The sequence below is a fragment of the Fukomys damarensis genome, unplaced genomic scaffold (assembly GCF_012274545.1).
Source record: "Fukomys damarensis isolate Sample0158 unplaced genomic scaffold, DMR_v1.0_HiC HiC_scaffold_1, whole genome shotgun sequence".
Lineage (NCBI taxonomy): Eukaryota > Metazoa > Chordata > Mammalia > Rodentia > Bathyergidae > Fukomys > Fukomys damarensis.
This window is the reverse complement of record NW_022900913.1, coordinates 25,059,799-25,069,440: the sequence shown is the minus strand read 5'-3', so window position 1 is coordinate 25,069,440 and position 9,642 is coordinate 25,059,799. Positions and strand designations below refer to the sequence as shown.

Below are 9,642 nucleotides of genomic sequence, written 5' to 3'. Positions count from 1 at the left end.
GGAGCCCAGAGCGCGCCGGGTGGGCAGGAGGTCGGGAACGAAGGGGAGCCGGGACACCGAGAAGGAAGGGGAAGGTCAGGCAGAGCCGCCGTTGCCCGCGGACGCAGAGGAGCCCGGAGGGCTGCAAGCAGCTACCGCCCCGCGGGAAGAGCGAGGGGCCTCGAAGCAGGGATCCCGGGGTGGGGGCGGGGTTCGCACAACTCACGCTCCACTGCGGCGCGCCACAGCCTCCTGCTCGCTCGCTCGCGACTGACAGAGAACCGGAAGTGACGGCCGCTTTGAGACGCTGACTCCGCCCCGCTGGAACCGCGAACACGTGACGGGGCGTGGTGTCACTGCCAGACCCTTTCCAAGGCCTTAAAGGAACCGCCTCTCGTCACTAGCGGGTGCTATTAATTAGACCTGACTTGAGAGGGAATGAGGGTGCTAGTGAAAGACGAATGATGAGCATATTGCTCTTGTTCAATAAATGCTTGTCTAGTGGAATGAAGAGCCAAATTGAAAAAGATCAACCCGCTTGCACATTTTCCATGAGTGAATCTCCTGCTTTCCCATCCTGCTTTTCCTCACTCTGCCCGCTGAAGTCCAAAGGAAAGAAGCTAAAGTCACAGCGTTTAATTCTCAAAAAATATAAGATATCTTTGCAGAAGTCCGCACAATCTCTGTCCCTCAATTGAAGTCCTAGAGGTGCAAGTTCACAAAACACAAGAGAAATCCGTTCTACAAGCACGAATGTGGCTAGTAGATTATTTTAATGTTTGTTGAAAGTCTGCTACAGCCAAGAACTGATATCGTTTTATTTATTGAACAAACATTTGGCATGCACCCACTGTGTGACACGACATACATGAGGCATTTTACATTATTATTCATCCTTACAAGTACTTTCCAAAGTAGGAATGATTATTTGCTTTGCTTCATGGATGAGGAAATCAAGGATCAACAGGATTTAATAAATGATTCAACTTTAGGGCCGAGGTCCCTAGTTCGATCCCCAATATTAAAAAAAAAAAAAATCAGCCTTACACTAACACATTATTACCTACACAAGGAGAGTAGAAAAGCTCTACCCACTCCTACTTTATGCAGTATCAGGAAGGCTAGATGACCTTTCAAGAGTGAAACACTAGCTGTATAATTTCGTGAGTATGAAGTTACAAATACAAAATCTGTAGCAGAGGTCAGAGCTGTTTTGAAGGATGTGATTGGGAACAAGTCAAATGGAAACTGCTGTAGCACTGAAAATACTTTGGAAATGTGGCAGAGGTGTATATAGGTATAAAATTTCACTTAAGATTTGGGAATTTAATAATACGTAGGATCTACTTCAGCAAGAAAGTTAAAAAGAAGGGCTGGCGATTTAGCTCAGTGGCGCCTCACCTGCCTGGCAAGTGAAAGGTCCTAAATTCGAACCCTAGTGGGTTGGGGGTGGGGGGGAAATATCTGGGGTTGTGGTACACACCTATAACACCAACACTTTAAAAGACTGACAGGGCTGGGTATTTAGCTCAGCGGTTTGGTGGCCTGCCTTGCAAGAGCAAGGACCCAAGTTCAATCCCCGGTACCAAAAAATAAATAAATAAACCAAAAATAAAAAATAAAAGACTGACAGAGGAGGGTCACAAGTTCAAGCCAGCCTGGGCAACTTTTCGACTTAATGAGACCCTGTCTCAAAAAAAAAAAATTAAAATTAAAAAGGTGAATTTATATAGCTCAATGTAAATGTCTTGGGTTCAACTTTCAGTAATACAAAAAGGGAGTGAGGGCAGGTGCATTGGCCTATGATCTCAACATTCTGGGAGGCTGCAGCAGGAGGATCAAAGGTTTAAGCCCAGCCAGGGTAATTTCAAAATGAAAAATGGGCTGGGGGCGTAGCTCAGCACAAAGGCCCTGGGTTCAAACCCCAGTACGACAAAAGAATGAGAAAAAAAAAAAAAAAAAAAAAAAAAAAAAAAAAAAAAAAAAAAGAAAAAGGGGGAAAGAAGAAAGGGAGGAAAGGAGGAAGAGAGAAAGATAAAATTGTGAAATTAAGTTGTAAAAAAGTGGAATGCACTTAATAACTCCTGCTTCAGCTTTGTAGCTTGAGAGTCTAGGCCTGTAATAGCAAACATCTTAGAGCTCTCAGTTACAACAGCCAGCTGCAGCTCATGTGCCATAGGTTGCTACCACTAGTAGAGTTTACATGCACAAAAGCAGACAGGAAAGTGCTTACAAGGACACTGTGGGAAGATGACCAAAGTTGCCTGGGACACACCAGAGCCTGGGGCCATGATGGGGAGCCCATTGTTCAGGATATCTGATTGAACAGGGCTCACATACGATAGAGAATTATTACCAGGTGACCTGGGCCCTGGCAGGCATGGATGTAGTTCTGTTACCAGAATGCTGGGGTCCCATCCCTCAATGACAAAGAGTGAAACCACAAACAAGGAAGTAAGGCTTCTGCTACCCAGGAGTGGGTACTGAGTGGGATATCCGTAAAGGCTTTTTGTCTAGGGTTTTTAAGATTTCTAGAATGGAGTTCAAGCCATTGTGTATGTGATATAATCTCACCTTACAGAGACTACGTAATTTTTAGGGTCTAATCTATGCAGTGTTCATGAGGGGCCCATGTGACCTTGAACTAGAGGCCTACCTAATCAGGCTCTAGGAAGGTCCCAGACAGCTGAAGGCCCCCAAAGCCTCAAGTACTCATAGGTGGGGCCTTTCAGAGGTGGGTGGATCTAGGGTATATGAATATGGATGAAAGGTATGTGTTATCTGGATTAGTCCCCGAGTTGGATTAGCATAGCTCTGGGTGCGGCTGAATAGAGTTGTGAAAATTTTAATCTAATAAAATAAAAGAAGCCATGAAAATAAATTCTGGCCCTGCTCCCTGTCTTGGGACCCTATACACTTCCACACCAATCTAAAGAAAGTCATGCGTAGCACTCAAGCTAAACCAAACAAATTAATATGACATCTCAATTCTTTCCCCTTACCGCCACTCTCTCTCTCTGCTTTTCTCTGCCATATCCCCAGTACCAGAGATAGAACCCAGGTCTTCCCTTGCAACAAAAGTTTTCATTCATGGTTTGTGTCAGAGAACTGGGCGGCAGTATGCCCACTGTAGATTTGAGTTTCGGTTCTCAGGGCCTCTGAAGGTCAAGAGCTGTTGAAGAGCTATGTATGCATTGTTAGAAGCAAAGAGATTTGATGCTTTGCATGCAAATTTAAGTGGCTTCATTTTCTTGGGTATGATGCACTGGAACTATCAGCAAATCCTTGATTCTAAGTGATGGTCTGTAAATAAAAGCACATGTAACTCAAAATGGTAAATAATAATTTCTTAAATTTAGGTGAAAGAGAAAGAAAAATTTTCAAAACTTTAAATGAAACAGGACAGCTGTTATTTTCAAATAAAAGAAAGGTAGCGTGGCTCACAGGCATCTATATGGGGTGGATGAGGTAGACAGAGTAGGGTATAGCCCCTTTTATAGGAAAATTCTGGAAATGTGACTAGTACTCAAGACACTGAAGCAGATGGAGTACTATGAGTTTAAGGCCAGCATGAAATACATAGAGAGATTCTGTCTCAAAATAAATAAACAAATAAATGTACAAAATGTGGCAAGTCCATAGGTTATCAGAAAGGTAGTTTTGGGAGCAGGGGTGAAAAGAGAAGGAGTGAGGAAACTAACTTCATACCAATGAAGGGACCAGAGCTTTGAGGAGGAGACAGTCAGGGAGAAATCCCTAAGGGTTGCTGTGATTGGGGAATGTTACACGGTTCTCTGGATGTGTCATGCTAACAACCCTCCAATACACACTTTTGCTACAAGTTCAAAAAAAAAAAAGTTATCCAAGTAGCGGATTATTATTCTGAACTGTTACCCAATGTGGCTTTTGTTCCTCGCTCTTCCTGCATTCTGACCCTTACCCTCCCCCTTCCTCCCATTTTGTCAGCTACAGGCATTCCACAAATAAGAGCAGAGAAGAGAAGAGGTAGGGGTCAGATGCATGGCTTTGGACTTTTAAACTATTAGGTTTCCAGGCCTAAACTATGATTTAAAAATAATCTGTGATTAGTTGAAACCCGTTTTTTCTGCCATCAGCCCACCCAATTTAGATATCATTGAGACTATGGAAGGGAAGAGAAAGAAGAATCTTCAGAGTATGACCATTTAGTTTTAATTATCCAATCTTGATTGAATCAAGAGACATGCAGATCGGTGAAGCACACTTCCAGGTGTGGCTCCAAGGGTGTCTCCAGAAATGATTGACACATGGGATGGCAAAGTGAGAAGTAGGACTCACCTGAAAGTGGGTGACACCACTTAATAGAAACAGAAGGAAGAAGCCCACCAGTTGACACTCTTTCCCTCTCTCACTGCTCCCCAACTGTCATGATGTGAGCAACTGTCCTCGGCCGTATCCTCTCCACCATGATGGTCCACCTCACCACAGGAACAAGGGAGTCAACTGGCAAAGGACTGGAACCTCTGAAAATGTAAGCCAAAATAAAGGCATCCTCCTTTAAACTGATATTCTCAGATATTTTGTCACAGTAACAATAAGCTAAGGAACACACCCGAGAAGGAGCCCTGCACACTCCACATGAGAGCAGCCCCAGGGAAGGAAGAAACCATCAGTCCTCAAAGGGCCTGGGGATATAGAGCAGAGGGAGAACCTCTCTGCCCCCTTAGTTCTTATGGGGACCCTTTGGCTGAATCTACAAACCCAGTTAACACAAGACCTGATTAACAAGAGAAAAGCCGTGAAGTTTTATTAAATTTATATGTACATGGAGATCTTTACAGGAGAGTGAAGAAGAAATGACCAAAGCATAATTCTTTCCTACATTTTAGACAACAATAAATTTGTGAAGGAATAACAGGATAAATGAACTCTCTCAGGGTAAGGTAGTTGTCCTGGTTATTTTCTTGTTGCTGAGACAAAAATACCCTACACTCAAAGTTAAAAGAGAAGAAGTTTTGGGTGGGGGATTTAGCTCAGTGATTCTACTGCCTGCCTCACAAATGCAAGGAACGAAGTTTGATCCCCAGTACCAGAGAGAGAGAGAGAAAGAGAGAGAGAGAGAGAGAAGGTTTATCTTCACTGACAGATTAAAGAGATTTCAGTCCATCCAGAGTCAGCTGGTGCCAAGGTAGGGCAAAATAGCAGAAGAGAAACAGTCCATGGCAGGGCAGGCAGAAAAAAGCCAGCCCACCTGCCTTCCATCTTTCCCATTATATTTCATCCAGTTTACAAGCCTATTGATTGGTGCCACACACACCCAGAGTGGATCTTTCATTATTCACACCCAGAACTATGCTAAATCAATTTAATTATCATATACCCTAGATCCTGCCACATCCAAAAAGCCCCACCCATGGCCACATGAGGCTTTGGGGGGGGGATCTCCAAACATAAGCCATAATAATAGGAAATAATAGGGATGTTATTAGGAGATATAAAAGCTAGTGGAAGATTAAAGTAGCTTCCAAGAGTTTGTTTATTCAGGTTTATGGGCAGCCCCAATTACTAGGCTCTGATGATAAAGGCTACCTGTAGGCCTTGCTATGCGAAATAATCTTTATGGCTTGCTGCATGTAGGGAAAGACAGGCCAAATGCCATCCTGAATTTATAGTGAAATGGAAAAAACAAAAGACACAGCAGAGATGGACAGTCTCAAGGCTAACATTCTAAGGCTTGCCCCTCCTGCTACACTCACAAAGCTCTCTGTGCCCAAAAGATGAACTGCTGAAACACAGCTGCCTACCTCCCTATGTCTTAAAGATAAACTGTAAAACAACATTTACCTCCACCTCCTTACCCTTTAGTAAGTTCTTCCTCTGTAAAATTCTAATTTTCCTGGCTAAAAACAGATAAATATAAGAACAAATGGAGAAACAGGGCCCAGACTCTAGAAGGTGACTTCTGCTGGTCACCTATTATCAAGAGTGGTATCAATAAAAAGCCTGCCTTTCCCTTCAATTCTCTAAATGCCGCTCTCTTCCTTGGTCAGCCTGCCCTCTGAGTGCCATTTCAATAGTTCAAGTGATTTCAGCTTAAAATCATTAATATGACAAATGAGGTTAGTCATATTTGGAGATGATAGCACATCCTTAACTTCTTCAGGGAACTAAAAGCAAAGTAGTGCTTTCCTTTCTGGGTGTCAAACATTCAGAGGTTCTCTGTGCCCTGAAGGCTGTGGATAGTGATGTCTATGCTGTGCATCACACAAACCTAAGGCATGGACCATGGCAGCCTCACTGAGTCCCAGAACATCACAGTGCTAAGACACCATAAAATGCCTCTCTCTTTAGCTGAGTGTAACGCAAACGTATGTTACTAACAGCCAATGGATGGAGGGCTGGGGGCGACACCATCAAGACAAGATGTTACCAGCCATGTCTTGGAAAGAGTGGATAGAATAAGGGCATTTCAACAAATAGTGTGAAAAGGTAAGAAGGACAAGAATCAGGCATGACGAATTCTTACACTAAGGGGAAAATAGACTAGATCGCACCATCTTGCTTAGTTCTCTTACAACCATGAATCCCTGGCCAACACTACCCAAGATTTAGAAGAGGGGCAGGGAATTTAGCTCAGTGGTTCCACCCCCTGCCTCACATGCTGAAGGATTGGAGTTCAATCCCTGGTACAAAAAAAAAAAAAACAAAAAAGATTTAGAAGGGGAGGGAGAGGGAAGGGAAGAAATCATGAGTTTGATCTAAAATTAGCTAAGATTAAGCTTCTGCCACTAGAAGGAATGGAGATCATTAAGCACAGATTAAGAAAACCAAGTCACATTTTTAAAAGCCTGTGTTTGTAGCACAGGAGTCACGCCAGTAACAGAAGAGGAAACAAAACAAAAAAAACAAAGGGAGAAGAGACTGGCTTAGCTTCCAGGTTGAAACAGGGAAGTGGATCATAAAATGGAATGACCAAGAGAACATAACTACTTCCAGAAACTTTTGGGAGAACTTAATAAGAGTGTGGGAGGTTCCACAGCACTTGGAATAGTAGCATCAATCATGACATTTGGATACAAATGGCTCTGAATATCTACAGGTCATGGAGACACCTAAGATGGGGCCATAAAGACCATTCATGCAAAATGGAAAACAAATAAAAGGAACCCTGGGCATCCTCAACTGCAGCGATTCTGAAGACCTGGGGACTGAGTGGGTCCAATGTGAGGAGGAGAGGGGGGTGTCTTGGACTATTTGTGTCTCTCCTAAAATTCATAAAATGAAATCCTAACCTCCAGTGGAGTGGTATTAGCGGGTAGATCTTTTGGGAGGTGGTTAGGTTAGGAGGGTGGCATCTTCACAAATGGGATTAGTGCCCTTATGAGAAAAGACTGTAACTGGATATGGCAGCTGTTATGGTTTGGGTCTGGATGTCCCCCAAAGCCTTATGTGATCATAGGCTTGATCCAGAATGCATGAAGCTGGAATTGATTCATGATGCAATGCTAGGCTCAAGGGCACTGGGATTAAGGGTGTGAGGGCTTCTCCCCCTATGTAGTTTGAATAAGATAAGAACGACAATCTCCTTTGTTGCCTTTGCTGACTGTGTATGCCATGTTATTTCTCTTCTTCGAGGGCTGTTTGCCTTCCCTGTCTTGAAGCCAGCCAACTATGGACTGAAACCTCTATGAACTGTGATCTAAATACATCCTTTTCCCTTTAACTTGGGGTCAGCAATGAGAAAAAAGTAACTAACACAGTAGCACACATACATAATCCCAGCACCCTAGGAGGCTGAGGCAGAAGGATTACAAGGGTTGAGCTTAGCATAGATAATTTAATGACTAAGAGACACTTTCTCCAAAAAAAAAAGGAGGAGGGGGACTAAGTATATAGCTCAGTATAAAGATCCTGTGTTTAATTGCCACTTCAAAAACAGAGAGTGGAAAGAGCTTTTATCTTCTCTGCTCTTCACCATAGGAGGATACAAGAAGATATCCATCTGCAAACTAGCAAATGGGCCTTACCAGATCTACAGATAACCATAATCTTGGACTTCTAACCTCCAGGCATGTCGTGTGAGACATAAATACTTATTATTTAAGCCATCTAGTCTGTGGTACTTCTGTCAAGGCCACCAGAGCTATGACTGGGACCCGAGCTGAGGCAGGAGGTGCCTACCTCTGCCAGGTTCGAGTTTTATCCATCAGGGCCAGTGAAGTGAGACTAAATTAAGGTGGAGGAGGGGAAGCCTTGCTTCTAGGCTTTGAAGAAGATGGGTAAAGTAATTTACTTTCTCTCTGTCTTGCCCTGTTAACAGCCTGGAGAGCTATGCCCAGAGAATGGAAGGAAGTAACTAGAAAGAACTATATGTTCATATGGTGTATGTAGGTCTGGTTCCATGGGACACAACAATAGATGGGAAAGCAACAGCAGTCAAAAACCAAGAGAGCAAAACTGCTCTTCTGGCAGCTGTAGGCGGGGCTGGTCATCTGGAGGCCATGGTGGACAATCTGAAATGGGTCCATGAGGGACAAGAAAGTATTTGTCCCCCAACAAGCAGAGCTGTGTGCTGCTCACCAAAAATCTCTTCCACCCAACAAGCCGCTTCAGGCCCTTAATTTTATCTACCTCAGAAATTAACTTTCATAGTGCAACATAAAAAAGTTTATTTGTAATTCTAAAAGCTTAATATTCCTTCTCACTCAGGTCATTATAAATAAACATGAATTATATGTAAAGCCATATGCAATGCGCAACAGAAATATACTTAAAGGAGCTGTTTAAATGCAAATTGCTGAGCATTTTTCCCCTCGGATAACTTTTGTGAACTTGGTGCTGCAGCTATTCTTAGATCCAGCTTTCATTTGAAATGCTGTGTCACCTTTTATAGAAGAATGCACTTTATAATGGCAAGTACATACCACTTTTAGTAGGTGAATAGCATAACTTCTCTCTCTAGCTATACCTAGGTAGTAATGCACTATAAAATAATATAATCCATTTCCAGTAAATAATGCCTTAACTTATGACTGAAAGCATTTTCTCCTGTAGTCATCTTGGAGGCTGTATTATCACCACATTGATTCTGACATTGGTCAAAGGTAACATTCAGGACTCTTCTTTTGTATTTTGTGATTCTTGTTGTTTTGGTGTTGGTTTGTTTGCAGCAGGGTCTCTGGCAGGGTCTCATCTTCCTATGTAGCCCAGGTTGACCTCAAACTCAAAGCAATTCTCCTGCCTCAGCCTCCAAAGTGCTGGGATTATCTTTTGTATGTCTCTAGTGACAAGAAATCTTTAGTTTTTGAGATCCATTTCTATTTGCAAAGAGCGAAAGATCACCTTCAAAGATCCATGGTCAGTAATATAAGTAATTAAGATATTTATAAAACAATAACCTTGTATATATCATGAACTAGCCAACTAGCAATTTTTTTAAAAACTGAGTACAAGCATGGGCTCACTGTTTGATCAAACACATAATCTCCAAGGAAACTATGTGGAAACAAGTCCATTTATGTGTTGTTTTACTTAGGCAAACTTTTTTCGAGTGCTCAATATTTAATATGTACACTATATTGTATTGCTTATTACAGTCCATTAATCAAATATAAAAAGTCCATCCAGCCGGGTGTGGTGGTGCACACCTGTAATCTCAGCACTCGGGAGGCTGAGGCAGGAGGA

At 42.7% G+C, this 9,642-nt stretch overlaps 1 protein-coding gene across 1 annotated transcript in view; it reads right to left on the bottom strand.

Moving 5' to 3' along the window:
- Positions 1-310, bottom strand: part of Sub1 (SUB1 regulator of transcription) — an 18,083-nt gene extending 17,773 nt beyond the window's left edge. The window contains exon 1 of the mRNA XM_010605406.2: positions 206-310. The gene's annotated coding sequence lies outside the window, so the exon portion shown is untranslated. The remainder of the gene's footprint in view (positions 1-205) is intronic.
- Positions 311-9,642: the final 9,332 nt, after the last annotated feature.